The 24,288-nt window shown below is 34.0% G+C and overlaps 1 protein-coding gene across 9 annotated transcripts in view; it reads right to left on the bottom strand.

Annotated features, from left to right (window-relative positions):
* Window positions 1-24,288, bottom strand: part of LOC132914258 (myocyte-specific enhancer factor 2) — an 80,072-nt gene that overhangs the window by 24,435 nt on the left and 31,349 nt on the right. Inside the window, exon 1 of one of the 9 annotated variants that reach the window (XM_060973220.1) lies at window positions 6,980-7,029. The exons of 5 other annotated variants lie outside the window; for them this stretch is intronic. The gene's annotated coding sequence lies outside the window, so the exon portion shown is untranslated. 3 more of the 9 variants (XM_060973218.1, XM_060973219.1, XM_060973215.1) reach the window with 3 other exon arrangements.

The following is a 24,288-nucleotide window of genomic DNA, read 5'->3' as shown; positions in this document are numbered from 1 at the left end:
AAGCTAACCTAGTTTCGTCGTTCCGAAAAAAATTCAGGTAGAACTAGGTATAACGTAATTAATTACGACGTTATTGCTAATACTATGGAGTAAACGCGTAATAAACGATCGATCGCTTTCCATTTTATCGTCGATAATTAATGTACATAATAATCGACTTTATCACTTGAGTTTCCCTCAAAGTGTATGCGAAGTACAGATACATCGGGTTACGTGCCAATTAATGATGGTTAACAAAGGAAAACGCATAGACTTATTAAAGTTGCTATACTTCTTATTTCAAACGTAAAAAATATCTACACAAATTTTTATTACTATTGATATTCTGAGGATTACCTATCTTAATTTCTGTAATATTCCCATTGTCAGTATCTTGGAAAAATTTCTATTGATAAATTAGAATATATTCCTTTTAATCTTTAGATGTTATCGTTGAGTAGTAGATAACGTAAACTATAACAGTTTGGAGATTAACTTTTTTATAAAATACTTAATTATATTTACTTATTCATCCATTTAATGACTAACAATACAAAATTGAATAAAAAATTGAATACTATCGAATATAAATTTTAATTTATATTGATAAAATAAACAATGCTATTTATCGTATATTATAAGATACTAGAACAGATATTAAATTACATAACATAACTCAATTTTTATACCAAAGTATTGTAGTCACTTATAACTCAACTGATATCGCTTAAATATTAAATTAAAAGATACATACATACTTTGACCGAATCCATTGAAAAGTAATTAAGTGAAAGTTTCAAGAACCAAGAAAAATTCGTCAATAATAGGCAAAAACGAAATTTCGTTTGAATTTTAAACGCCTTTCAGTAAATGCTATCAGACAACAATCAATCAAGATCAATCGACGAAGAAATAAAATGAACTGTGTGTTTACGTATTTATGTAAATGAATCTGTGGAAGCAATTTACAATGTTCTCAGACTAAGGTAATTGCAGACTAGTTTAATAGTCTGTATTTCTTTCTTCTCTTTGTCAGCTTTTTTGTTTTCAATGCTCTTCCATCTTCCATTTAAATTATGGTCCCTTACTATAATCGGCAATTGCTAGGTACGTCAAGTGTAATCAACGATAATATTACGCTACTGTAATGTCAGCAACAGACGAGTAGAAAAATCAAATTACTTTTGCACCAGTCGTGATTAGATAATGCATTATGTATTTCGAAGGAGCCTTCGAGATGCTTCTAGTGTCTTTACTTCACTTTATCGAAAAACATCGGAAATATATGTGGTGTAATACTAATAAATATTTAACTTTCATGCTTATGCAGATAAATTCATTAATTATTTAAAATTCTTGAAAAATTCCAATTTTGTTTTCGATCTTTATTGAGTTTTTAAATTTCAAATGTTTTATTCGATTTCGTTGGATAAATCGATAATGTTCAACTTCGATAATCGAATTTCAGATTCGGTGAAATTACTATTTCTACACTTAAATTTTGAATAATTGTGATAGATTCGATTTGAGAAATCGGTCGATTTCATTAATCGAATTTGGAACAATCGATGTAGTTTCGATTCGATACGATACGATAACCTATTCGAATATTCGACTGCCAACCTTTATTCGATAAATCGAATTGTATCCACTTCGATTAATTGGAAACCTGTGTTCGATTGTAGTAATAAAATTGTATTGTATAATAATAAAAATTATTTTGAAATTAAGAAAAATTGCATCTAACTCAATCAATTAATCGCTTGCATTCGATAGCTTTCTCTCGACTGATGAATTCCAATGCTCGGATACACCGAGTCCGGTAAAAACATAGGCTTTAATGTTGTTCTAATTCTAAACTCCATCAACTATATTTACCGAACCCCCTTTCATTCATTCCGAGCACGCGATCTCTCGCTATATGAATTAACACGCGTTTCACGGGCAAACGTTATTTTTGTCGTGCCTATCTTGTGCATCGCGAAATTATGTTGCACCGTCACCGATCGTAATTATATCACACTCGTGAATCCGTCGGCTCTCGCGATCAAATCAAAGGCGATTCCAATATCGACCATTGCCGGTCCAACACGCGATTCGCCTTTACAAGGACACTAAACACTAACCGCAATTAAGCAGTCGACGACGACTAAACACCATTACTTCCAATGTTTTTTATACATCTATTCCTTTCCTTATGTATAAGACGATTTTAAATACTTGTCTTATTATCTTCAATTCGTAAAAAGTAACAAAGGCTCGCATACATAAGTAATTTTAAGGTTAGATTTAGGTTAAACTGGATTATCAAATATTAGATTCAAGATTCAAATGAGATATTGCATATTTAAGCAAGTATATTCATTGAAAAGCATAAGAGAAACACAGTACACAATAGTGCACAATAATGTACAAAGGTTAGGTTCCGTTATTTGATGTATCAGACAAAATAACTGAATTATTAAATGTTAGGTACATGTAGAAATGATATTAATTGAAAATCAGAAGGAAAATACAATATGGAGTACATTTAGAGAACAGGTTTCTTTACTCGATATTACACTTAAATAACCAAATATTAGATACAAGTGAAATATTCCATGTTACTAATTGCAGATTTCACGTATAAAATATAAGTCCATTTTCGTTGATTTTGAGGTTATCTAACAGCTGAAATAGAATGTTACATTATGGTATAATTGAAAACGGGGATAACCTATATAAATCTTTTAAAAGTAGGTGATGAACTTTTCTAAGCTGCGAAAAGAAAAGTTAAAAGTATGTGCATAAGCAACATTATGATAATGAAAACGCATATTTAATTCAGGACTTATATAGAGACACAGCTTCTTCAGTAACTAGACTTCAAATACGTAGTACATTTACTACAGAAACATAAAAGATATGTCTTGTCATATTCATTCCCTATGATCTTCCATTATTAATATTAAATATATATGAAAATATATAAAGTCCAGTTCGCATGGTACTGGAAATTTTGCGAAATTGTTTAGAGTGCGATAAAGTCCCTTAAAAAAGATGATATAATTTCAACCGATATACATTTATCATTATCTATTACAGTGTGATTACACGATAAGCGTCAAGATACGATCGAGACAAATTCCGCCGCGAATTTTCCATTTATTTCAAAATATAAGATAATGGAATGAATCGTTCATTCAGCAAGCTGATCGCACGTTTCTCGTATTGTGAAATTCCGCGAATGATTATTATTGGCTATCGGGGGTACGCGATGAAAAAAGAAAACCCGGGCAAAAAGCAATAGAGGGTCCACCCGCTCGATGCTTCTCTTTGCTAGTGACTAGTGACAATAAAGAGAACACTCGTGGAGAGGCTAGAGAGAGAAGAGGTTGCCGCTCGAGTTGTCGTCCGATCGAATTCGGTTTATTATACAAGAGTGTAGAACGCGAACCGAGGGTCAGCGACCACCGCGTATTTCTCTATACACGTCGCATTTTGCATTCGCGTCCAGAAGCTATCCCTATCGAATCGAGTAATGTCTCGCTATATTATGAACCACCAGCTTTTTATTCTTTGCTCCCTGCTGGAAATAACAATCTGTGTTCAATGGACTTTATAAATTGATGTGTGATTCGATTCTGTCTAAAGATATTTAAATGTTACTTCTCTGATTTTTATTCAATTACTAGGCTGCGGATTTTCATGCATTTATAGAAAATTTGGAGGTTCACAAATGCATAGAACGTATATACTACGCAAAAATATATCTGGTATTTGTTATGATATTTAGTAAGTAAAATTTCCGTCTAAGTTGCATTTTTTAAATTATATTCGTAAAAATATGAATTATGACGTTTTTAGGAATATTTCCGCCGATTCTTTTAATTCACATATTAAATAGACGCCCAGTCGAAATTTGTTAGTTTCTTGTAATTACAATTTTTCTAAGAAGTTTGTTTTATTCCATGTAATCTCGTGTGTCTTATTCTATACGATTTGTGGTGTTTATTAAGTAGATATTGCGATGCAATATTTTATTTTCTCCTAATTACAGTTTCTTGGGGATTTTCTATTTGATTCATGTAACATTGTGTATTGCTTTATCGAATAAATTTTGTATCGTGTAAAGAAAGTAATCTAAATTTGATGAAATTGCCTTTAACTTTAACGGACGTTAACATAAATGAAATTATTACACTACCACTCAACATAACCTATCTAGTAATCTTTAATAGTAATATTTAACAGTTTAAAAAAATGTCTAAAATTTTGCAAGAACTTTGAAGCTAACAATTACTAAGTACTAGTCATTAAATAGGAAACCAGCATTTCCAGATATTCATGATTCTTAGCGACACTATTTATCTTAATCCCTAACATAATATAATTACTAGAAAAATATTATTTTCCATGGGTGGTCATGCCATATCAAACTTTGATATATGGTATCAAACATTGATAACTAGAGAAGATTTAACACTTCATTGGTCCCGATATTCAAGCCATACTAACGCTGTTTTTAATTCTATTATGAAACAGTAATATCATATAATAATATTCATAATTGTCTAATAACAATTTGATGCTAATACCAATCCAATATTTAAATGGCAACGTACTAGTTAGGTTAAGTTGCAGATGGGCTACTTTAATTTGCTATACTAATTTCGATAGGAGGGCTCATACGAGTTGCGATAACATATACTTTATCACATTGGAAGCGTAGCTCGACACACGTACTTAGTACATAGTACGATATGTTGAACTTTGCCAAATCGTTTCCTTCGAATAGTTTGCAACCGGATAAACGTTATCTCGATATCGTGGTGGGTTTGATTCGCTCGTTGATACATCATGTGATTGTGTCGTCGTTCGCAAAAAACGTGTCAGTAGAAAAACAAAGACGAAACCTATAGATATAATCGGGGCAACCAAAATTGCTTTCTTTTTTATTAAATACTTGTAACATTTATGTTACAAGTGAGTGTTTATAAAATAAACTTACGAATATTTATAATATATATATAATTTAAATTTTGACAATGATCGAATAAATTGCAGATTTCAAACGTTTAAGAACCTGCTAACTGATAATTTTCTGTAAATACATTAGAAAATCGCGCAAGAGTAAAAAAAAAAACAGTAAATCATCTAACTTGTAGAAATTTCTATCATAGATAAAATTCGTTCAAAAATTTATCAATTATATGTTAATCCGTTTATACCATTAAGTAAAATCTTTCCTGTATGATATTGATTTTACGTTATTGTGTCACAAAAATAATTCGAAATATAAAAGTCCATTACAACTCTAAATTAGATAACTGAAAGCATTTTAACGAATTTTTATAGAATAAACGTGCGAAATTCGCGCCGAACCTAAAACATCCTAGTGTTATTGCTAATGATAAATAACTGTAGCCAACTATCAACAAGAAAAGAACTGTTTCACAATTGAACACTGCGTTTGATAAACTCACCGACTCGAAGTGAGCTCGATCAGTCGAACATTTCGACGGCTCGTTCGCCAATCGATCGATCTTCTTGCGCACACTGAATCGATATCAAAACAAAGATGGCGAGAGATCGCGCACTCTTCACAGATGTTATTATCACAATGTAATTGGAGAATCTCCGTTCAGGCACTCGGTCATGCGAAGTTTCAAAAATCCACACGTTTATTGTCTGTATCAAAATTCCATCTGTGTCTCAATAAAAATCTGGACTCGTAAAAGTGACTTCTTGATCGCTCTACGACCATAAAGAGAAAGAGAGAGGGGGGAGAAAGAGCGAAAGAGAGAGAAAGAGAGAGAAAAAAGAAACGTATTATCCAAATGATATAATATTTGTCTTCAGATCCACTTCCGTTGTCGACAAATGTTAAATTAGAGATTCACGGAATAGCCTCCATTGGTCACAATACAGTTTACTTCGTTACAGGCACGTTTTTCAAACTTTTATTGAAAACTAGTCAGCATCTAATTTTCATTCGCACACGCAAACACACATGTAGGAAATATAGATATATATATATATATATATATATATATATATATATGTACATACGTATATATCTATAATATATGTATACACGTATATACGAAGCTATAAGTGAGAAAATACAATTATCGAGAGGTTAGCCTAGTCAAAGGTGCGAGGAGAAAAGCTCGTTCTCCAGAACGGACGTCAATGGTCCCGCGATCGATATCTCCCCACTAACACCCTCGCGAAAGGTACAACTTTAAGATCAAAACAAAACTTCTCGTCGAAGCCGATTACGTAGAAATAACACACGAGCTTTTTGGCACGTACATCAAAACTTGCACTCGTTTTTTTTTTTCCTGGTGATTCGATCAACCACGCGTCACTTGGTTCGCACGCTGGATTTCATCTGGGGTTCGTCAAACATCGACAAACAAGCCAATCAACGTATTCCATTCGATAACGACAACGTATATACGGCGACAACAAGAAACTTCCTTTATTACTTCGCGATTGAATGTCTTCTTCGTCTTCTTGCACTTTTGTCGTTTCTTTGTCCCCTTCTGGTATGTATCACGATATATTCGTGATATATCGATACTTTCTCCTTCTATGTTCTTTTTCTCACCTTTACGACTCTATTAAACGTGTAAAGATGAACGCCAAGCGAAAAAACGATTCTTCAGGATCCAGCTAACCAGGAAGCTAGGTTAGCTAGGTTAGAATTATCCTGGCTGACTAGAAGCGATGACTAGAAACGCGCGTCCGTTTCTTAAAATATATTTTTTTCACGTGCGGCGGAGCCGTCGATTCGCACTGTGCTCCACGTAGAAGATTCAAATTTAGAAGCGTCGTATCGGACGGTAAAAAAGCGGGCCGCGCGCGCCTCGACCAGTTCGCGGTCGAGCCTGAAATAAAGATTTGAGGAAGTCGCGTGGAGAGCACGGGAACGAAAGAAAGAGAGAGGAAGAGAAATAGAGAAAGAGGGTAAATGAGAGAGGAGGAGGGGGGCGCCTGGCCGTGTTGCACATACCAGTCGGTCCACCTCGCCTCTGAAGTTCGCCTCGGCACGCCGAACTAACGTCGACGAGGTTCAACCGTTGATTGGCTCTCGCGGAGATCGACGTCAGACGCTGACTCGCCAATTGCGCACCGTCGTATGCGCCGCGCATGCGCACCGCTTTCAGCCTCGACAGTCGCGCTGGCATTTCAGCTTCGACCGCGCGTTGAACGACGTTATTACGGTTTCGTGTTATAATCTTCGATTGTCAATTAGTTCTTTTTTATGTCTTTATATATGGATGATTTGATTGAGTCTTTTAATTATTTTAACACGTTGATTGCCACACATATTTTATATATTATGCCCTGGAAGCAATAAATTGAAATATATTATATTATAACATTTAATTTTTGCAAAATATATTGTATTTGCGCACTTTCTTCTGACGATGTTATCTAAATCATTCACATTGTTGAAAATTGTTTAGTCCATGAAATTTATCTTATTTGAACTGTTCGGAACAATTTAGTTCTAAATTTAGTTCTACACAATTTAGTAACGTGGGTCACCGGTGGTCACCGTGGTAGTCAATGTGTTATGGTCACACTTTGCGCTTAGAAAATTCAGTTATATGATCCAAAGAGAAAAGGAAATTTTTTATTTGAAGTGGTTAACCCAACTACGCTTTTTATATCATTTCTAACCCAGTTCGTGTTTTTCTAACATTAAGAAATGTTTTACTTTAATTTCCTTTTGATTTTCAGTTTCAATTTTATGCTGAAGTTTTGCTTAAAATATTATAAGTCTTCTTGCTTGTTGAAGTAAGAGAAAAATTAGCATATAAAAATTCGAGAATCGCAGCAAGGTTAAAAATTAGATAAAGTATTATAGATAATAAAAATAAAAGTAAATAATAGTAAGTAATAAAAGATATTTGAAATCTGCAAAATATGAGGTACTTAGAGAAATGTTTAGATAACAAGTGAATATGTATTATTAAAAAAATGTCAACTTTTATACATATTGTCAACATATTATATAAATAAAAATAAAGAAATTATTCTAACAAAAATATACCAGATGAGTCTTTTGAAGCACCAACATATGACTATTCTTTTTATTTTAAATGTAAAGGATTCCAAAATAAAGCATAAAATTGAGAATAATACACATTCTTTTAAGAATATAGGAAAGTAATCGAAATATCGCTGGTCATTCATAAACGTTTCGCCCATAAGTTGTAAGTCGGCTCATGTCGAAGTCAATGTAAATTATAACCACAAAGTTCAGATAGCTATGCGTAAAAGTGGCATCTTTACACTTTATTAATATTTTGCCAGCCAGAAATAACGACGCGGTTAAAGAATTTAACCGACTACACTGTGTCACTTGTGGTACTCAAAGTGTACGTTGGAGGATGAAAATAACGAATGCATTATAAACAGTACCCCATTTGAACTACGATTATCGATCGATACATGTACATTATTATACATGTGTTCTATCGATCGTTCGAGTAATAAATCAAAGTCAAATATGTGCCGTTTCTAACATAACAACATAAGATGAAATTCTACCGAGTAAACTGTCAGGCGTAAATATATTCGATATTTGATTTCGATTATCTGCAATTAGAGTTCGAATTTGACTCGATTAATCAGATTTTCATTTAAAGATTTCGATGTCAATACAAAAGATTTCGATTACATAGTTGTATCATCGAAATTTGATTCAGCAACCCAAGTTCCGAGCTTAAGATCCTTAAGTCATTGAGTATGAGATTACATAGACATGATACCACGCATAATGGAAACGTCACTTTTACGTGTCAATAGCTTGACACGAGTACAGTTCTCCTACCAGTATAATGTCACAGCTGAACTATCATCCGTACATGTATATACATTAGTCTCATTTATCCGTGCCTAATCCGTTATACACACATACAATGCCAGATTTTTAATCCCATACGTTTTGTTTTATTACGTCTATCCAACATATGTTACATGCATAATATACAAACATTAAATATTCATTGAGTACAGTATTCATCAGTCTACAAAAACATGAACATTATTTGTATTTATCCAAAAACTTCCACAAATGCCGTTATGCACATCATTTCTTATTAATCAAAGTTTGTGAACCGTATTAGTTGATTTGAGGTTATGTTACGTTAAATTCTCATCATTGCGTTTCTGACAGCGATTCGTTCGATTGAAAAGGAATTAACCGATGAAAATCAGGGAGAGATCATGCTTTTATAGTGACAAATGGAATGCTAGGAGAAAATTGTTGACGCTACCAGGCAATATTCTAACTTGTATGGGATCGGTATTTGAAATTGACAAGACGATTGATCGAATATTGCGGCGAATACGTCGAATTACGGGGGCAGACAAATACAGAGGCCATATCACGGCGGATGCCATCGGTAAACTCGAAAATCCAACTCGATAAATATTAAACGAGCCGAGACGCTTGATGGCTGCTAGCGACTAGCTTCCATCAGTTATTCGCCAGCCATCCGACAGCCGTGCGAAATGAAATTGAATCGAGGAGCCACATTCGAGTCGCTTGAACACTTCGAACCTGATTACGTAATATTTCAAATCAATTTCGAAAGATTAGGGGGTGGTGTTTTTCCAAAATGGAAACTGAATTCAAATAACACTTATCTTTGGTTACTTTAAATATCTTCGGCACTTTATCTATGTATTAGATGAAATATTATGATAACTGCATAATTCTATTAATTAAGTAATTTAGGAATTTAATGTGAAAAATTTGTAACAAGACATAAGATTTTAATTGAAGAACAAAGATAGATAATTTCATACAGATTTGGATAAGACATATTCGACATAAATTTGAATAACCTGCTTGGAAATACCATTAAAAAAACAGTGCAGTAGTTATGGAAGTATAATGTTCGAACTTAACACGCTCTCAAAATCCGAAAATTATTCAACAAATCAAATGGAAAAATTAGTAGATTCTACTGTGAGATTTAAATGATGAATATTACTTCGATCGAGAGAATTACTTCTTCGAAAAGATGAAGTCACCCAAGAGGGCACACACGATCGTCACAGTGACCTGAATTTCGGGCAAGATGAGGGAAAAGGGAGAAAATCAATTGACTGAACATTTTATCAAATCTTAATTTTATCAAATTACGTTCTCTACGATGAAATATTCAAATTGAACACTACTGTAAATCACTAAAAGTGACTAACGAGTGTCACATTCCCACTATAAGAAAAAGACTTTTAGAATCAACTATGAACCTAATTATAACCTCCTAAGAACCATCTTTACCACAGTTTTCCAACTACATGAACTTTCTAAGGGAATTTTTAATTTCTAAGTTACAGGAACAACCAATTAAAAAGATTGTCAATTTTCTTTTAATAAAATCATTACAACATAACCTAATTTATCCTTACCAAATAACACTAGCCACAAATAAAGAATACTCACAGTTCAAATTTCTCTTTCAAACTAATATAGTAATAGCAAATCGAAATAGAGATTCGCCCTTAGAAGAAAGAGAGAGAGAGAGAGAGATAAGAAGGAAAAACAAAGAACATCTAGAATCTAGACTGGCAGAGTAAAAACGTCCTGTCGAATCATCTTCGTACGCGAAAAAAGCTCAGCAGCAAGAGCTGGCAATGCCTGTCGATATTTAACGAATTATCCCAGGTGCGGGTAAATATAAATCTACTCCAGGTCGGATCGTATGTATTATGCATGAGCTGCAATGTAGCTGTCCCCCTACAGAGGCCGGATAACCTAACCCGTCGAGAGAGCCGGCGAGTGTTCAATATATCCTAGCCTATCGATCTCGTCGACCGAGCGCGAAAAGACGCGAGAAACGGGATAGTGGATAAGTAATTAATATTCTCCGGATAGAGATAACGAGCGATACCGTAGAGGAGGACAACACCGGCCAATTCTGATGCACGCGTGCTTGCACTCAGAGTTGTAGCCTAAAGAGGATCGACGGGTGGACTAGTGACACAATGAGAAATAGAAATACGATATTCTTAGGGAATTTTCTGGGAACCTTTGTTTAATATTATCTAGTCTCTCACGTAATTGGTTTTGTGGCCATTATTTATAAGAAACTGAATACTAGAAATTCAAGAGATGTATTATTTATTATTAGATATTATTATTTTAGAAAATATATAAATTATCCAATGTGTGTATATATATAATATCCAGTGTTGCATAGACTACTTTAGATCTAATTTAGTTTAATAGATATTAATATAGTAAGTGGTCCAAAATTTGTATTTACATTCATTTACATAAAAATATGAATTTGAATAAAAATTCGCAGTTCAGTTATAATATCATTATACAATACGAAGAAGATAGAATAAATTTGCTATATTTCATTTACTAGCTTCGTTACATTTTCATTATATACCTGGATTAGATATCGGGTTGGTTTTGAGTTGCGATTATTGAGTAAAATCTTTATGAAAATTTGATTTTTCCAACGAATAAAATATTCTTCTGACTGCAGCCAATGAACAAAATCAGGATAAATGTAATAATAACTTTATATCAAAGGCAGATACAAGTAAATGTAGAAAACCAAGATAAATATACCAATAATAATTTAATAATAATTTTATACATTATTTAGTCGAACAGATTCTGTAGATTCAAAACACTAATTTGATAATTATTAGAACTCATCTTTTTTATTTATGAAATAGCTAATCCAGAACCTGCTAATCAAACAATTAATTTTTTCCAAAGCGAACAGTGTTATTGCGTTTGATGACGTCTAAGGTTGCTTAACAGTTACAACACAATGTATCGCAGTGAGTAGACCGATCGGTGCAATTGTATCTGTAACAATGGCAGATGTCAAATTGTCGGATGATCTTCGTTGAACGCGGAACGTAAGCTACTTTTGTGAAGACACGCCGATACATTATGCATTCTTGAGCGTGCAAGTTTACGCGAGATGCTTCAGAGAGGTTTGCATTACAAAAATACCTTGGACGAATGCTTGGAACTCTCGATAACTCGCTACGAAATTCTAAACTGTCCACACTGTTTGTAATGCGGCTTTTTTCTTTGATCAGAAAAAATGAGTCAGAATTCTCGATATTTGACTTCTACAATTTTTAAATGTTACTTTTTATTATCATGCTTGTAACTTTTAAGTTAAAGATTCCCGTTGTAAAGAATAAATGAAATAGAAATTTTCGAACATGATTTTACTTGAACTATAATAAACTGCCTTTTATCGTAAACATTTTTCTATCCTCTTATTTGAAGCTCATTTAGTTTCTATACGAAATTATTTCATATACGTAAATTACTATCGCTGTTATGATTATATTGGTAACGTTTGAAACCAGTCTGAAAATACATAGAGGAATTACAAGATATTTAGTATAGGCACATATGTATTTCGCAGAGGAAAATTGATCCCGCTCAATATTCAACGGGACCATATTTAACACTTATCATGTACTTAAGATGGCTATTCATACGTATTATAATTCTCTACTAAATATATGATTGCAGTCAGGATCTTGTATCTCCTGATCCATTCATATATATTTTCAGGTTGGTTTCAAATTTTATCCAATGTAACCATAGCAATTCTGTTTAATTACAGTTCTAATGTGATTTTAAAATACTTTATATAACACACACAATATGAACATAAAAGCTTCTCATGGTAATGATTCAAATTCTTTCCTGGGTCAGTGTATATATTATATGAGCCGTCCATAAGCCGAAATGATAAAGTTCAATTTTTGAAGCTTTTAAAATTGTAGTGCCAAGCCACTTGATTGATACTTATCTTATATAGTCTCACCAATTTTCTGCTTTTTGTTTTGTATAAATAAACGGCTTATAATATTATAACACCAGTCGATATTTAGTGCTAAATTGTACGGTTTCCACTGCTTTTATTTTCAAAGTACGTATTTTATTACAAATTTGTTATTTCATTCATATTATACGTGTCTTATAATGTAAAATGCTAAATAAAGTAAAATATTTTAGAATTTTTCGATAGGTGCAACGAGTACTTATATACCTCAGTGTCCTACTATTTATGGCTAGTATGTACAGTGAATATAAATTCAAGTACATATTTAAATCAAAAATCGTGCGATAGCAGCGCCATATGGTTAGCGGTCATTTTTTCAAATTATTTCTCCTAACCTCCTTCTTATTCCTAACAAGAGAAGAATATGTAATGCATATGAATAGTTGAAGAGAGAGATAATTTTGTGGAGGAGACCACACATGCACACGTAACACAAAGACAGGGCATGGAGAGCGTTTCCATTTCATTGATTGCTCGCGTCGCGACTCGATGGGACGGAACGTGTATCGGGTAAACGTCAGCGTGGCAAGTTGCGCGGCCGGAATAATCGGCCCGCTGAAACGTAGTTAATCATAATGCCGATTATTTCGCGGATAGTTGCAGGAACCGGCGTCTATTTCCGTTTCACCGTCCGTCTCGTTTCTGTCATTCCCGATACGATTCTATTTGCGAGTGATCGACCGGGTCACACGGTTAAGCGTCGTTCATCCGATAATGAAGATGGACTTCTCGAGATTTTCCTGTAGAATTTAATATCAGATTGAACGCGGTGCACGTACCGCGCAAGATCGAATCGAATCGAGTTCTCCGAAACATTGGAACGGTCCCTTTATTATCGATCGAGGTGACTCTCATCAAATATGAAATTTGGAAGATGATAAATAGCATGTTCTCAGTTACAAAATAATATACTGAGGTCGCGACCCTTTAGTTTTCTAATTTGTCTTCTGGGATAATATTAGTAAATTAATAAGTTATAAGTAGAGGGCAGATTTTTATGCACTTTATATCTCTATAAATATAACTAAAGAAATGGAACCTAAATAGAGATTCTTTTCATCTGTTAAGTATTATAATAAATATTCTACTTGGAATGTTTTTTGCACCTTAAAATTTCCCATAAATGCATAAATTTCCCATATTAGGCAATGTTTAGTTATAAGATATAGGTTATAGTTTTTCACTTACGATTTTATAACTTTCCATCAAACAGAATAGTCAAATAACCTATAATCTCAAAAATTCTCTGACAAAATTTCATTTGCTTTATTAATTAAACTCGTTACTGCCATTTAAGGATGTTTATTAATATCCGTAATTTGTAATTCAAGACTTGGGAAAGTTCAGCAATGAACAGCAATTAGTTCAATTGTACATGACGATTTTGGCATACAATATGAAAGATAAAATAAAATATATCTGGATAGAAGAAACATTTGGTATTATTAAAGATCCTATCACGTAATTAAAGCATTTTCTTGGCATAAGCTAAATTAGGATAAGCCCTGACTGCACATTCCTCGCTGATGTTTATTTATAGGTTATGTAAGTGGGCAGTAAGTCGTTTTAACAGTGTACTGAGTCGTGCATGGTCCAGCATAGCGGCTGTTCGTGCACAGGGATAAATTCACGGATGGTTACTATTGGGGTTCTTAATAATGAAAGGGTTAACACGTTCCCTGTCGCGTGGGTCGCGTACGCTGAATTTTCCATTGAGATCGCATGTTTCCTCTGCTAAATACGGTACGCGATATTTTACAAAATTCGAGATGAGTATTCAAAATACATATAATCATTGTTTTATAGCAAATAATATATGTTGTATAATTTCTTGACTGATAAATTTAATTCTTGCAGATTATATAAATATTATTAGAATTTCCCGCCATGGAGAAAGTTGATGGTTTTAATAATAAATTACCGGATCGTGAATCTCTTTGCAACTATAGAAAATTGAAAGATATAGAGAGAAATATATAAAATTATAAAATATCCAAAATATAATTATTGTAATATTTAGGTTCTATTCTTTTTAATTATGTCTACGAAAATGTGAATTTACATAAATATCAGTCAATAGATTATTATTTTTACAATATATTAGGAAAATTATATTTTTAATAATGATAGGATTTAAGAATCTTCGACGATCACAGGTATTGATATATTTTTTTAGTAAGAAAATCACGCAATTGAAATTCAAGGTGGGCGCTGGGAAGATTCGTTCGCTTTGTTTTTCGTTTCTTCAACTATTTCCATCTGCATGTTAAACGTGCAACAGAAAAACACATTTAATCGAACCCATTATGCAAATCAGCTTTATTAGTTTAACTTGATTTCGTTTTAGACGACGTGCTATTTATTTATCTATTTATTTCTTTACATATAGAAAGGATTTTCTATATATGTGTGTATGTATGTTTGTGAACAGGATATCATAATAATAATAATAATAATAATGACTGCCAAGGAGGAGAAAGCTTTTACATAAAAGTTCATCAATTCTGAAACAGCTACAGTTTACGTTAACGAGATTCCAGATTATTATTATTATAAAGTGGTGGCTTTTATAGATAATTGTTTAGTACTTTGAGAAATAATTTGTATTCTATACTAAGAGAATACTAAGTACGAAATTAAATAATTCGCTACTGAGAAAACAATAATGCTCATTTCCATATTAACATTTTCCACTTCTTAGAAGTTCTTATAAAATAATTCTATAATTAAGCGTCTACGATAATTAAGTATGGCTTATCAGAGTGCATAATTCTATTCGTAAAGATATGAATTTGCAGAAATCTAAAATTTAAAAATCTACAAATTGTTAAATCTTCAAAAATGTATAGGATGCAAATGATACGCAAATATATACAAAATATCCGCGACGTAGTATTTTTGATAATATTTAACCAGTAAAATAATTTGCCACCTAGTTGACGTTCTTTAAATTCTATTCGTAAAGATATGAATTTGCAAAAATATCAGCAACCTAATGGTTAGAATTGTCATCGAGAGATACGAAGGAAAAATCGCACGATCCCATAGGATGCAACGGGGTTCGATCGAGTCGCATAGCCGTTGAAAAAGCGTGCTCCGGAGAAAGCGGGGAAAAAGCGAGGAAAAAGGGAACGGTTAACTAGACGCGGATACCTTAGAGCACTGTGTAAAAGGGATGTCGGCCCTCGTGATCTCCTTTTGCTCGACGGTGCGAAGGAAAAACAATACCTACACGTAACAAATACCTTTGGAGAGCCCCGATCAATAGCAATATCGGGACACACTGTGCCGTGGTACCCTATGCTCTTGGATATGTACGAATATCGCATTATGATTTCCCACCGTCTATACTTTTCTCAATAATCATAATATTCTGTTGGAATTTTTCCAGCATCATCGAGTCGATTAAATTTGCTGAGTTTGAAATTCGTTGTAAGTTGCTTCGTGTTTAACGAAGATCAGAAATTATGTCGAACCTAGACCTATTTGGGTAAGTTTTAGGGGAGTTAGCACTTTATGTTGCTTTAGATAAGTGCGTCATACGAGAGGAATTTCTTAGTTGGTTCCGTCTGAGGTATTTTTTCTGATGGAATCAGTGCATTACGTTGATCGTTGAAATTTCTTGTTAAATACCAACCAAATAATAAAATTTGGAAAGACAATACGGAAAAGAGAGTTGGAAAATATTTTGAACTTTTGTAAATTTTACCCAGTCGGAGTTTCATATTTTCATATGGAACTGGACATTAACAAAACGATAAAACTTGAACTCAAATTCCAAAATATTCTCGATCAATATTCTTTTCGATATTCAGCCAGTCGAAATTCTACAGCGGGAAATTCATATTTCTAGAAAAGAACCACACGCTACAACTATAAATGGAGAACACAGCTTCAAAAATGTTACAAAATTTAAAGAAATCCTTTTGCGGATTTCTTGTCTTCGACTTTTCTAACATTCGAACAATCGGAATTTCACATCTTCCCTCAAAAGCCATCAATCGAATAATAAAGCTTTGAAAACATCGCTCAAGATGAAGAGATCTTCAACCCTTGCAAGATTCAGCTAAGTTCCCTACAATTGGAATACTGAATTAAAATTTAAAGTTCGAATATCAAAACTTCGACAGCGTTAAAAATTCCCAAAAAGGCTTCGGGTCTGACCTACGAAACCATAATATTTCATTTTAACAAGCGGACAATAGTTGCCACTGCAGCCATTTCAGACGCAAGCCATCGCACGAACTCGTGAGATCTCGTTAATCGTCACGAGACGTCAGCAGACGTACGACGAACAGCTAGCTTCCCGTATAAGGAGGAAAGGCTGGTTTTAAAGGATGGAGAATGAAAATACCAGGTGGCCACCAAACCATCTCTCGGCTCTAGAGCGAAACTAGCGAGTCGAAAAGGCGATTGTAACGGCTGTCCTGTCCCTCAGACGCACGACATTCGAGGTCCAGGCGGCGTCTGTTGCCATACCGGATATCCGCTCATCCTGCCACCACCGTAGAAACATCTTGGCTTCCGACGACGCTGGAAAATCTCTCTGCAGCCCGTTCGCTTATAAAATACGAACACGTGTCCTGCTGTGTTCGAATATATAGGCCTTTCGATAAGTGTTCTCGACTCGGTTTCTATTACGCGTCGATAAATCAATTTAGGTTGGGTTTGAGTGTTTTGGATTCGAGGAGCATGATATAACTTGAAATATTGCCGATTGCATCTCTAATCGCTTAATGCGTGTGTATAAGGGCATAGATTTAACGATGTTTAGTTTAGTTGATTATTTCCAGTCGTTGATTTTTATGGATCTGAGAGTTAAGAGGTTTAGACGTGCTTTGATACATTTTTATCATGCGAATAATTTATTTAGTATCTGTCAGTGGATTTCAGTAATATAGTTGACGATTCTGAATTTTAATAAATAGAAAAAAATCTATAATATGTATAATAGAAACAAGAAGAAAATATTATATCTTCCATTACAGATATAAATAATTCATTAAAATTCCGCCTGGAATCACTTATTCCTCGAGTTCCTTCCTATTTTAGAATAAGTAAATGAATTTTTCTCTGGCATCGATCACAAGAAGTTAGTCAATCACAATTATAAAATAGGAATTGAAGTTTTACGAACATGATAGAAACGTTGTCACTCTTATTTCTCTACTAAACGAAATATCTATATATAATGGTAGAAAAAGCTAATATTTTTCAGAAAACTGGAAGGAATAATTATTCTTCCGTTGAAAAGATAAAGAACGATAGTAATAATTATACCCCTAAGGAGGTCAAGAATAATAACAATTATGATTATATAAAATAACATTGAGTAGAAATCTATTCGTTATCTTCTACGTTGCATTAATTACTAATTCCCTTTAAACTTATATACTTTCTTATCACTCGTCAATTTTAAATTACTAATTTGAACATTTATAAAACGTATAAAATAAGAATGTAGAAGTTAAGAAAGTAATTTTCTATCATTTGAATAAATTAGAATTGATCGAAAAGTAAAGTCGAAAAATAGATGATAAAATCAAAAAAGAAAAAAGCAAACCAAATTGATTTCTATATTATATTATTCTTTATTTGTTTATCGCAGCGAGGCTCAAAGTCCAGTGGAATCGCTCTGAATTAATTTCTATGTCAAATATCAGGAAAAGGGAAACGTGAAAAGATAAAGAAGGACAACAACCAAAAAAAAGCAATATAATAGAAAAAGAAAAAAAAAAAAAGAAACGGAAACAAATATTCAACGAATCAACGACAAGTTACCTGCATCGATTAAAAAGGACGAAAGGAACTACATTCCCAACATACTTGTACGAATGGCAAAAAAGCTCCGTAGAACGAGTTTCGGCGCGTTCATCTTTTGAAACGGGACGAAATCCGTGGCAGAGGCACCAAGAGCTGCCATTTAACCGTGGCACGTGTGATCTGCGCACTTGGCACGCGACCAAAAGCGAGAGAATAAGACCAAACTCCGGAGATGACGTCACCAGGTGACTAGTATCACGAAGACCGGACGAAATTTCCGAGAGCGAGGCCATCCGATCATTCCCGTTTTGCAGTGTGTTCACACTGTGAACTATCGCCAGACACACGCTTTCATCGACGACGAGGGGGAGCAACAGGTTCCACTCTCTCTGTTTTTACGGTTCCACCGAGGAAACGAAGCCCTTTCGACTCGCGACGAAAGCTTTGTGTCTGCGATTTGCTCGATCGAAACGATTAGAGCGCGCTTACTTCCCCAGGGGGATCGAAAAGTGTTTTCCATGCTTAATAACGATTGCTCGATGCTTTTCTCTGTTCCAATTGTTATTGTTTGCAGATTTGCTATTTGAAGCTCGCTGTTTCTAGGGAATTTTGTTTTTGTCATTCTTTTCTTTTGTCAAAAAGTACGTTGGGAATGTGTTTGAACGTTTTATTCGGCACTCCGTTTGGTACCACTTTTACGTTGCTGTCTGAAAAGCTCTAACACTCCTGATGGTTTGGGGTGGTTTTCTTCGGATACATTCTACATTTATCTCGATCATCATCATTTGGAATAGATAGAACAAATCGACAATAGAATAAGTGAAAGTACTCCTCTTTTATGGTGGTTTTAGTTAAGAATGAAATAAATCAAAATGTGTTTTGTCCTTACACGTGTTAGAGTTCTTGCATGCTCATAATTCACCCATAGCTTCAACGTTCTGAAGCTCTTCTCGTACTTGTTAGTTGGAAGCTATACTACAGAAATATTTCTCTACGATGCCGTAGATTTGATTTTTTGGTATATAAATATTCAATGGTTCGAGCATTTTACTATGTATACGTTTTAGTATTCAAACGTTTCTGTACACGAATATCATACTATTAGGATGTTTCGCTATCTAAACATTCCACTATTTGTATATTTTATTTGCCATATGTGCACGATGCGTAAAATTCCCCAAATTACTTAAAATCTTGTTTAAACATTGCAAATTCTTCCTGTTTGCAAAATATCGTGCGATGAGATAAAGAAATTAGCTAGAGGAGGATCCTTGGAGAAGGTTCCTTGCTTATAAATCCGACTATCCGACTTCTATCATGCTACAGTATAGATTTTGTCCACTTGTTACCGATTGGCTGACGAGGCTACTTTTCTATTCGAAATCTCAAATGGATTTGTCGACTGTCCACAGCTCCTTGGCCTTACCACCACCTCCAGGCATCATCCTATTCTCTAGTCTAAGTCTCATTCCTTCTACCCTCTGTTCTTCTCCTCTACATTTCACCATACAGAAGCCCTATATGCCATTTCTCTATGCAATTATTCCATCTTTTTTCCCACCTCAACAAGCAACCTTAGAGAGAAGGTTTATGTAACTTTAGCTAACTCGAGCGATGCACTAACGCGGTTTTAACACTTTGAGGACCGTATGCTCGGACAAGCATATAGCCTGAATCCCCGCGTATCTTTGGTGCGATCGAAAAGATACAAAAAAGTCGCTCGGGAAGTTCATTCTGATTTACATTTCGATCCGATATACATCTATTGAATTATGTAAATTTATATAAAATAAAGTGAATTATATAGGTGGCATTTTGTTCCACAACTTTTCTCCGTCTTTCAGCAACTCGAATATTCCATGCTTGCCGAACCTCCCAGGTTTCTCGGCGAGAAACTTTTCGACATGATTTTTTATGTCGACCAGATTTCTTAGAAATTGGAAGGAACTTTCCGAGCGACCAATATTGTATCTAATACTTTTTTTACTGTTTTAACAGTAGTTAATATTTTTATAAAACGTCTCCAGTCTGCAAAGTAAATTAATGCAGCGTACTTGTACGCTTGTTCGTCTTATTGCCTCACAGAGACTATGCGATACTTATCTTCCCCTTACTTTGTAACCACCTTCTCGCAGAAACAGATCTTATCCCGTTTAATTAATAAATTAAATGAAATTACATGAAAACGTGAGCAAGATTGCAATACAAGAACTTTAGAATCAAGAATTAAAGAAGTTCTACCTTATTTCGTTCTAAAATTAAAGATACCTCCTCGTTTCTCCATTCCTTTCCAAGAAAAAAAAAAAAAAAAAAAAAAAAAGAAAAGATATGAAAACAGCGAGGTTTCTAACATTTTGAAAAGCTATGTCGAATCGAAACAGAGACACAGACACCTAATGTTCCTTTCGCCGAAGAAAGTTTCTCTGTGCCAAGTGCGTCTTTAAAAAGGGGTGAAACCCGTCGATCATTATAACACAGTTTCAAGGTGGTCGAGTGACGAGCTACAAATTGATCCTCATTCACCCTTCTCTGCTCGTGTATGCGAGGGAAAAAGCGCGCGAGCGCACCAAGCAAAGTTACCCTGAAATAACTCTTGCAGATTATGCGAGGTGAAAGAAGATAAAACGCGTATAAAGAGGCTAGTGAAAGTGCGAACTAATTTAACGTGTAAACTACTCTTGGCCTTTACAACGTTAATCTTCGCCAAAGAAATCCAATCGATCTTTTATTCTTCTCTCTCTTATTTTCTTTTTTTTTAAAATTTTTTTACGATTCCTAATAAAGAATCGTCATCCGGAGATATATTTCTCAGAATTTCTTACGTTTAACTTCTACTATTCTTTAATTCAATTATTTGTTCGACTATTTAATTACATAGAGGATGAAGCAATTAGAATACGTGCATTTACAAAGACAGGTAGTTACCGGGCATAGACACTCGCAAGGAGAAAGGAAAATTAGAGCAAAATATAAATAAAAGAGCATAATTATACGGTAAATTAAAGATAAAGATAACGTCTCGTAGATCGCTCGCTCGAATGACGCGTCACTGGTGAAGAAGAGATCTATGGGGACTGAAAAGCTATTAGCTATAAAGCAGGTACGATTTAGGATATCCGATGGACTTATAAACATTTAGACTTACGAATGAGACATTGAAAGAGTAACGACTCCCTTGATGATTCGAGTGGCGCGATAATTGTTTAACGTTCTTTTTTATTCGAAATATTAATTAATATTTGGTACGTACTTTTTATCATATTCGCAACATATAGAACTTACGATTTAGAACGTAAAATAAAATAATAACTTTTAAAAGTCGTTTAACAATTCTCTAATCGATATTCGCGCATACTGACTCATAATTTTCCACAAGTATCCTAATAATATTTATGTATGGGGGTGCGTGTGCGTGGAATTTCGAGGGTTGAAAAATGAATTAGCTAAGACAGTAAGAACGATGGATCCAGGGTATAGCTTGGTTAGATATAGCGAGCTGATCACAATGATGCGAACGTGAACGAGTAGTAGGTATTCGTCGTTGTTACGTTCGATTTGGACGATGATCAAGGTGACGAGCAAAGGGCAGAAGAACGAATGTGACGTTCCATCTGCGTGTTATTCGCCGATCTACATTTACATACTAGGTGTTTCGTAGCAAACAAATCATCCAAGTGGAAGAAAAAATTCCCCCTGTCTCAGCCTGTATATCTTAACTTTAGATATTTATACTCTGTGGAAATTTATTCCGTCATTATCCTATAATTTATTATTACGTAATAATAAATTTATTATTCCGTCCGTATCCTTTCATATTCTTTGAAGAAATATTTTGATGAATTTCGCGCAGTAAATTCGAATAGAATCTAAGGAATATTTACATATTTCGATAAAGCAGAATACACGTCGTGGGTTCTTTAGAATTTTTTTTATGGAAGATCCATTTTTATGGTAGTCTGCACGAAATAAGGAACCAATTTTTATTTATTTAGTACGTTATTTTAATCTAAATTTCTACTTTGCTCTTAAATATATCAAATACGTGAGACATAGATTCAGAAATAATTGAACAATTCGGAATAAATTTTACCATCTTAAAAGTAACTTCTATCTTTCCAAATTTCTCTTCTTCCAAATATCACAGATATAAACTTATACGCAATTATCCTATGTAGAAAGGCTTTTAAGAATAGAAACTAGCATTTGCCAATTAATCTGAATTCATTGAAAAATTCCAAATGTAACTTCAAACACAATTATTCCATGCAAAAACATTTTTAAAGATAGGAATCCTCAAAGTTGTGGAAATATTAGCCGCTCGAAATTAATCTACATTCTTCCAAATATTCCAGCTGTAATTTTCAACTCGACTATCCCGTGTCCAAGAGTTCCAAATATAACTTTACACACAATTATTCCATGCAAAAACATTTCTAAAGATAGGAATCCTCACAGTTGCGGAAATATTAGCCTTTCAAAATTAATCTACATTCTTCCAAATATTCCAGCTGTAATTTTCAACTCGACTATCCCGTGTCCAAGAGTTCCAAATATAACTTTACACACAATTATTCCATGCAAAAACATTTCTAAAGATAGGAATCCTCAAAGTTGTGGAAATATTAGCCTCTCGAAATTAATCTACATTCTTCCAAATACTCCAGCTGTAATTTTCAACTCGACTATCCTGTGTCCAAAAACGCTTTCAACGATAGAAATGCGAAAAATTGGTCTGAAGTTTTTACCAACACACCCTGTATACAAAACGTTTGGCGAGTCGAATCGAATATTTCTCAATGGAAAATCTTCTCGGATAGCGTTGCGAGAGGAGAATTTGATTGCTTAACATCAGAGAAAAAGAAATTCGTTCTTCGAATCGAACAGCTCACATGTTTGAGAGTGTTTATTTAAATTGTTCGAGAAAATGTTCGTAAAAACACGCAGACCGGCGTCCGGCAGACGCCACGAAACTTTTGCCAAGGGTTAATGAACAAGATATGTTGGCCGACGATTTCAAAATGTTATATTACGACTATAGCCAGATGCAATTGTCAAAATTGTGCTGGCAACGCGTCACAACCGAAGACTACAGGGTTTGTCAGACTAATATGCGCCTAGGTGACACATTAACTTTTAATACGGCCGACTAGTATAAGGTTCTTCTACTGTAATCTATTTTCTATACGAAATCGCCTCTATTACTTTTGTCATATTTATTTGAAATTAATCGATCGATATTTAAACGTCACTGTAGAATATATCAGCCCATTGTTCTATTCTCTCGTATTAATATACAGACGATATACTCTTTAAAAGAAAAATAATATTTCTTAATAATATTATATATTATATTTCGCATCTGTATTTATAATATCTAGCAACAATTTCTTAAACCGATATGTTTTATGCAATAGTTTCTCTTATTTCGAATAACGTAGAATATTATATATAACGAGGAACAATAATTTTTTAATAATTTACATTTGCGATAAATAATTTAGAACGAGCGAATATTACATCGCGAACTTTACGTAGTATGATTGAAGGAAATTGTTACGATGTTCTGGATTGGAAATTTCATTGAACTGAATAAAGCGCTGATGAAGAAAAGGGATAAGAATGATTGAGGTAAGTGCGGAATATTTTCTTGGCTTGAAAGGACGAGATCAACATCCAAGCTTCAAAGTAGAGGAATGTAATATTG

Source organism: Bombus pascuorum, chromosome 14 (genome assembly GCF_905332965.1).
Source record: "Bombus pascuorum chromosome 14, iyBomPasc1.1, whole genome shotgun sequence".
NCBI classification, from domain to species: domain Eukaryota; kingdom Metazoa; phylum Arthropoda; class Insecta; order Hymenoptera; family Apidae; genus Bombus; species Bombus pascuorum.
This window is presented reverse-complemented; position numbering and strand designations above follow the sequence as displayed.